This window comes from Corylus avellana, chromosome ca4 (assembly GCF_901000735.1).
Source record: "Corylus avellana chromosome ca4, CavTom2PMs-1.0".
Lineage (NCBI taxonomy): Eukaryota > Viridiplantae > Streptophyta > Magnoliopsida > Fagales > Betulaceae > Corylus > Corylus avellana.
The window spans coordinates 6,942,215-6,950,144 of NC_081544.1; the positions used below are offsets into that span (position 1 = coordinate 6,942,215).

At 34.8% G+C, this 7,930-nt stretch overlaps 1 pseudogene; it reads left to right on the forward strand.

Annotated features, from left to right (window-relative positions):
- Positions 1 to 5,281: 5,281 nt before the first annotated feature.
- On the forward strand, positions 5,282 to 7,557 carry LOC132177965 (L-type lectin-domain containing receptor kinase IX.1-like; annotated as a pseudogene).
- The last annotated feature ends 373 nt before the right edge of the window (positions 7,558 to 7,930 follow it).

Here is a 7,930-nt window from a genome sequence, read left to right on the forward strand (position 1 = left end):
TCTCCGGTCACCGGCGCCGGTTCCTTAATGCGCCGGCCAAAAACAGCAAGCACCCCGTGTGGGGCTGCCGGCAGTTTTTTCTTCTTTTTTTTTTTTTGTGGGTAGCCCGGTGAAATGGCCACCGTTCCGGCCAAAAATCGGCAGCCTGTGTAGGCGCCGTTTCTGCCCATCACAGGCGGCCCCTTATGGGGCTTCCTCCGTCAACAGCTCACCTTATGCGGCCAACGCCGCTGCTGTGGGAGGGGGGAGACCGGTGCTGCAGAAAAAAAGAAAAAAAGAAAAAAAAAACGGCACTGCAGGTAGGGGGGGGGTTGGTTTCTGTAGCTTGTCTCTCTTGAATTCTAATCGAAAGTGACCAAGGGAAAGTGAAAGACCAAGGGTCCTGATCACCCATAGGCCCCACACATTTTGTTTTAAGAAACAATAATACACAAGCAAATTGGTCAAAACAAATAAAACATATACGTGGGTTTCATGGTGGTTGAGAACAAATGGTTCTCAATTTCAATAACCATGACTCTGAGTTTTGTTTCGATAATCACAAAATAAAACAAAATAAAATATTATCGAAACAAAAACAAAATATCAACAACAGACATATTAAAAACTAGACTAAGCAAATATGGCCTGGAAAAGGCTCTGATACCACATGTAAGATATTGAATATATTAAATGCTAATTAACAATAATATTAGCAGCGGAAATAGTTTAATATATATGTACCTCCGGCCATTGCTTTGCTTAAGTGACTTGAAGAACAACTCCACAGCAACCAAACTAAAAACTAAAAATATTGAGAGGTTCTTCTGACCTATGCCTACCAGTGAGTGTCAATTGATGGAATACACAGGCTTTATTTATAGGTAGGTCAGGGGACCCTTAATTAGAGCTGTTACCTCAATTAGAGCTGTTACCTTAATTATTCCTCCCATCAAGGAATAAAAAATCAATCAATACAGCTAATTGATTCCACAAACATTAAATCATTAATTAAATCAAATACTTGTTCCACAAGAATTAAATCAGTGATTTAATTCAGAATATTTGATTGAAATCAAATACTTGTTCCACAAGAATTAAATCAGTCATTTAATTCATAATATTTGATTTACATAATAAGCTTCAAATTGGAATAGAATATTGAACACCGTAATTTTATAATTATAATAATATATGTGACATAATGGACATATTTAAATAGAATTTCTTACAACTATAGCATCTTATCAGGCTGTGAGATTATGTGAAGAGGCTGGAGGGCAATTAATCATTTTGGAAGGTGATGAAAAGCAGGTAGTTGACGTTGTCAATGTTTTGGACAGTAACTGGAGTAAGTTTGGTCACCTTGGGGATGATATTCGAGTGGGTCTCAGTAGCTTCCAACTTGGAGATGTGGCTTTGTACACCGAACAGCCAACAATGCTGCTCATGGTCTTGCTAAGATGGCCACAATGTGTGTCATGGATAGTGTTTGGAGGGAGGAAACTTCACTATGCATATGTGATATTGTTTTGATGGAACTTTTTGTTTCATCAACTGATTCTTGAAATGAAATGAAATCAACATATTTATTCTAAAAAAAAAAAGGATTGTATATATAATTAGGACATAATTTTTCTTGAAATTGGGTTAAAAAAAATTACTCTAACTTATTCTATAAAAATGACCTGTGTCTCTACATGTGAAAAGTATATATATATATATATATATATTTTAATTACAAAGACAAAATTAAACAAAATTTTATTCAAAAAACATTTACTTCTACCGCACTATTTAAAAAAAAAACATTGATTTTCAACGACCTGGAAGACTTTTTTAATATTTTTAAATGTGGTTGTCTATATGAGTAATCCTAAAGTCTATGATGTCTGAGACAAGAAACACCAAAGTCTAGCACATGCATGGGTCTCACAATTGTCCCGTGTTGGTACTACGGGCTCCTCAAACTATCAAAATTGAAATCCACCACCACTAGCTATTCCACTTGCTATCATTATTTATTTATTTATTTATTGTGTTTCTTTAAAATTGATGTCCTTAAAATTATTGTTGGATTTGCATCTAATTATGATGTATGAGACACACTTATCCGAATAGGTTGCTAAACAACCAAAAATTTATTTAAGCAAGTGGGTCCCATAGTAATTTCGATAGCTAATTGGTGGTGATCCTAGCTAATCTCAAACTATCACTCTAATATTGTCTGTCTCCCCAAACTATTGATTAAGTCAATTTTTTCTTAAAACTACCAAAAATTATCAATGTCTCCTAAAACCAACAAAAAAGACAGAGCCAACCTTAAAATATTTTCAATAACACAAAAATGCCCTGACAAACTCAAAAAAAAAAAAAAAAAAATAAAAAAAAATTAAATTAGAAACTTAAACTAAAAGTTAAAAAAAAAAAAAAAGAAAAAAAAAAAAAGAAGACAAGATGTTGACCACCCCACCCTATAGCCATTGGGGTAGTTATGCAACCTGTTAAAAAAGTTTCTTTCTAACAAGATTGGAGGTGGCCGAATCACTTCAAATAGCCATGAGGGTGGAGATATGGCAAAGAGAAAGTGGTCAAACCAAAGACCAAAGACCCATAATATAAAAATAATCATCTTATATTATTTTACCACACTCACTCATAATTATTTTTATTTAATCATGATGAACCTATTAAATAATTTATTGGGTATATATTACAAAAGGTTTTACTATTCATTCCTTAGGTATATTGATGTTTGAGGGTATTCTGAATTGAAACGGGTCAAGCGGCCCAACAAAATTTTATTAATTGAAAACTATTCTATTCACAAAAAAAAAAAAAAAAAAAAGAAAAGTGGGATAATGTTATTATTATTTTTTTTAAGGTAACGGGTAGGATATTTTTGCTTACCATTTCCAGCTGCTTAGCTAAAAGAGCAATATTAGCTACATTTAGCTATTATTGCTCTTTTTTTTTAGCTCTAATAGAGTAGCATGTTATTAACTAGAATAGTTACATTACTACAATTAATAACAATTCAGTGCTATTCATGGTAACATACTAGATGAATAAAATATTGTTTACTGTTTCTTTATTTCACCTTTTTTCATCTAATATCTTTTACTTCTTCTAAACACCTATTCACATATCCTACGTCTCTATCAAACACAAAATTTTTTCACCCAAAATTTCTTCATACAAAATGATTCTTTATGGTTTTCTTCTTTATGCTACGTCTATACAATTTTTTTTTTTTTTTTCTTTCGTGGGTACAGGTTGTCTTTGACCCTTTGTCTTTGACCCTTTGGTTATGTTTGTTGAGTACAGAGGATCCTCCATTTCATTTGTACAGATCAAAGCTTTTTCGTTATTATTTTTTTTTTTGGGTTATGTCTTTGTACAGATCAAAGCTTTTTTTTCTTTTTAATGTTCATGTGTCCCTACTGTATTAGGTTATTATCTAACCGTAATATGCCTATATTTATATTTATATATATATATATATATATATTAATATGAAATTAATACTTGCATGTGAGATGAATGTTCTTTATATATATTTATTTTTGTTTTTATGAATGATTTATATATATATATATATATATATGTATATGTTTTCTTTTTCTTTTAATTAAGTGTTAGCAATAATATAATAAAAAATATTTTAAAACATGTAAAAAATAAAATAAATAATCTGTTAGAGTGTATAATAAAAAAGTAATAATTAAAGTAAAAAATTAACGCAAAATACCAGAGATACTCGCGAAAACATTTTTGCATGTGAGATAGGGCAATCACTAATCAAGGGAAAGAGCCGACTACAAGAGCCGCAAGTAGGGTATCCTTCCTCAAGTGGGGGGCCAAAAGAAGTTCAAGACATGGCATACAAGTGGTAGCATCCACCACTCTATAAACATGTCTCCATCACTAAACATTCAAATCTATGATGCGCATGTATGATCTGAGGCATGTGATGTGAACATAGCGGACAACGCATTGCCTCGTCAGTATCTCATTATCATGTCGACTCACACTCGTCCCCACATAATGCATTTACGACTTCTCTGCCACGTGTCCCAACTGTTCCCCCAAATCACCTTGTCGCACTAAATTATACTTGGCCTCTGTTTGCCAATGGCTTGGAAAAAAGAAAGTAGTCGAAATAATGACCAACTTATTTATTTATTGGGTTAAATTTATTTTATCTCTAAAATTTAGAGGTTTTTTAATTTGAACTTTAATATTAAAAAATTGATAATTTATCATTTAATGTTTCAAAAATTTTTAATTCAGATTATACGTTACTAATTTTCGTCTCACGCGAGATTTTGATGCCCTCTTTTTTAATTTTGACATCATTAAAACATATGAAATTATGTAATTACCCTTAATTTCATAAGTTTTAATGACGGTAATTACGTAATTTCATAAGTTATAATGAGGGCAAAATTAGAATAAAGGGCATCAAAATTCCATGTGACACGCACGTGAAATGATTTCCGTCAAATTAGACGAAAATTAGTAACAGAGGGTGTGAATTAAAAATTTTTGAAACATTAGGGGATACATTGCAAATTTTTAAATATTGAGGTTCGAATTGAAACTCTTAAAATTTCTTAAAGATAAAGTGAATTTTTTCCTTATTTATTTATTCTTTTGAAATGAAGACAGACATATTTCAGTAGGCTGTCAACCACTCTTAATTTATTTAAGAAAGATTGTGCTATAGTAATTTAGATAATTAATTGTTATGGATTTAAAATTTAAATTATTATTTTATTGTTAATGTCTTTGAAACTATTAATTGAGTTAATCTTCTCTAGGAAGTTTCAAAAATTGTTAATATCCCTCCAATTCCAATGCCAACAAAAAGACAAATGATCTTAAAAAATTTTAGTAAGACAAAAATACCCTCTTCAATTTAAAGTATTTATTTATTTCTTTGAAAAATACCCTTAAAAATACGTATATTCGCCGGCTTTTCTCGTGATCAATTTAATAATTTGTTCTAATTTATTTACACTAAATACGGGAGGGTTCTATCATCTATGATTGCATTTGGGGCACAGGACGAGAGCGAGGCGGGACTAGTTTTATTACTAAACATGTTTTAATTTTTCACCCAAATTTTATTTGAAATAGTGAAAGAAGAAGAAAACAATAAAAGCTAGTCACAAGTTTCCTCATTCCCATCTTTGAGCGTGGAAATTTGTATCTGTTTCTAACTTCCCTGATTATATACACATGGGATATTTCTTATCAGTTATCAGACCCAACCTCCCTTCCAATTGTTCCAATACTCATGGCTTTTTGCATGTTCAAAATCAAACATTTCCCATTTCCGAAGCCCCTAATCCTCTTTTATCTCTTAATCATCACCAGCTTCTTCTCAGAACCAACCCCATTTACAAATGCTTTAAACTTCCGCTTCCCCAATTTCACTTCCGGTGACACCCGTATAAAATGTGACAAAGCTTTTGCTGAAAACCAAGTCATCCAACTCACCGGCAACTCATTTACGGTCAGATCAGAGCTTGAAGGTCGGGCCACGTATTTCAATCCCATGCACCAGTGGGACAAGGCATCCGGAAACCTCACAGAGTCACAGATTTCACTACCCACTTTATCTTTGCCACTGATTCTCAAAACAAAACTAATTATGGAGATGGGCTTGCCTTCTTCCTAGCTCCTACTGGTTTAACAACTCCTCTTGTCAATTACCAAGGTGCCACTATGGGTCTCGCTAGGGATGACCAGCTACTAAACTCGACCAACAATCCTTTTGTGGCAGTGGAGTTTGACATCTGTCCAAACGAACCATTGGATCCGCCCGGCGAACATGTAGGTATTGATATAAACTCCTTAAAATCTGTTGCAAATGTGTCATGGCGGGGGGGTAATTATTCTACTCTTGAAGGGAGAATTAATGAAGCTCGGATTAGTTATGATTCTACTTCTCATAATTTGAGTGTTCTCTTCACTGGTCTCATAAACAATGCAACTGTTTGGCAATCCCTTTATTATATTGTTGATTTGAGAGATCACTTACCTGAAAGCGTAACTTTTGGATTCTCAGCCGCAACAGAAAATAATTCTGCAATGCATACCATTCACACATGGGATTTTAGTTCAACAGTGGCAGGCAATATGAGTCGGAATCCGGCCCCCAACCGAAACAAAAACAAGAGGTTAGGATTAGCCGTGGGGTTGGGTGGTGGTGGATCTTTTTTGCTTGGTGGGTTTGCTTTAATTCTATTTTGCTTTTGGAAGAGGAATAGGAGGGACACAGAAGAGGATCTCGCCTTTGATAGGTGCATGGATGAAGAATTTCAAAGGGAAACAGGACCCAACAAGTTTTCATTTTATGAATTGGCTCGTGCCACCAATAATTTTAGTGATGAAGAAAAGCTAGGCCAGGTAGGATTTGGTGGAGTTTACAAAGGATTTTTAAGGGACTCAAATTCCTAAGTTGCTGTCAAGAGGGTATCAAAAGGGTCTAAACAGGGGATAAATGAGTATGCTTCAGAAGTAAAAATTATTAGTCGACTTAGACATAAAAATTTGGTGCAACTCATTGGCTGGTGCCATGAAAGAGGAGAACTCTTACTTGTCTATGAGTTCATGCCCAATGGAAGCTTAGATTCACATCTTTTTACGGAAGAAAGCTTATTGTTATGGGCAATAAGGTACAAAATTGCTCAAGGATTGGCATCGGCATTGCTATACTTGCACGAGGAATGGGAACAATGTGTGGTGCATAGGGATATAAAATCAAGCAACGTTATGCTTGATTCAAACTTTAATACTAAACTTGGGGATTTTGGGCTAGCTAGGCTTGTGGACCATGTGAAAGGGTCATAAACCACTGTATTGGCAGGCACCATGGGCTACATGGATCCTGAATGTGTCACAACTGGTAAGGCTAGCAAAGAGTCAGATGTATATAGTTTTGGAATTGTCGCTTTGGAGATTTGTTGCGGAAGAAAACCAATCAAGCCCGATGCCCCTAAAGATCAAGTAGTCACAGTGGAGTGGGTTTGGGAGCTCTAGGGAATAGGAAAAGTACTTGAAGCAGTTGACCCAAGGCTGAGTGGAGATTTTGATGAGCAGCAAATGGAGCGCTTGATGATTGTCGGGCTTTGGTGCGCTTACCCTGATCGAAACCTTAGGCCATCAATTAGGCAAACAATTCATGTTCTAAATTTTGAGGCTCCATTGCCTATTCTCCCATCTAATATGCCGGGGACAACACCTCTTGCCTTGGTAGTGAACAGACATTCAATGCCACTTTCTATGTCTAGTATTGTTACTGATTATGAGGAAGGACGAAATCCATTTTCAAGTGATACTTACACCAATTCCTCACTATACGTTGCGGCTTCTCCATCTGGATCGCTTTTGCATACGTGGTAAATTGGTCAAAGGTACACTTAATTTGGGATTTTTACTGTTTTATTAAGTGTTCATTTTTTACCCTACATTATCACTTCTTTGTGTTTCTTTTTACATTTCAGTTTAACCAATGCTCAAAGCTTGCAAATGGATGCACCGGACCAAGATCATGAGGATCCAGGTTAGACTCATAGATGAACAAAGAAAGCAAGCCAAGAAAACCTATTCCCAAAAAGTCATTGGAACAAATCGTACTACCACCATTGCTGAAACCACATGATACTTTTTCGAGAATAACTTAAATGAGTATAATGTACAAAACCATTCATTCGTGCCCAGCAATGAGCAGTTGCTACCTTAGCATGAAACATATTAACAAAATAAAATTAAACCACCTAATAATATCAGGTTTAATTAATTATTTTTTTAAAAAAAAAAAAAAAATTAAGAATGTTTTGTAGCAGTGAGAGATCAGCCACCACTAGCCGCCACTCCCACCCATCTGGGGTGGTGTGCGACCACTCCCATGGCCTAGGGGTAGCCCGCACGCCATTCCAAA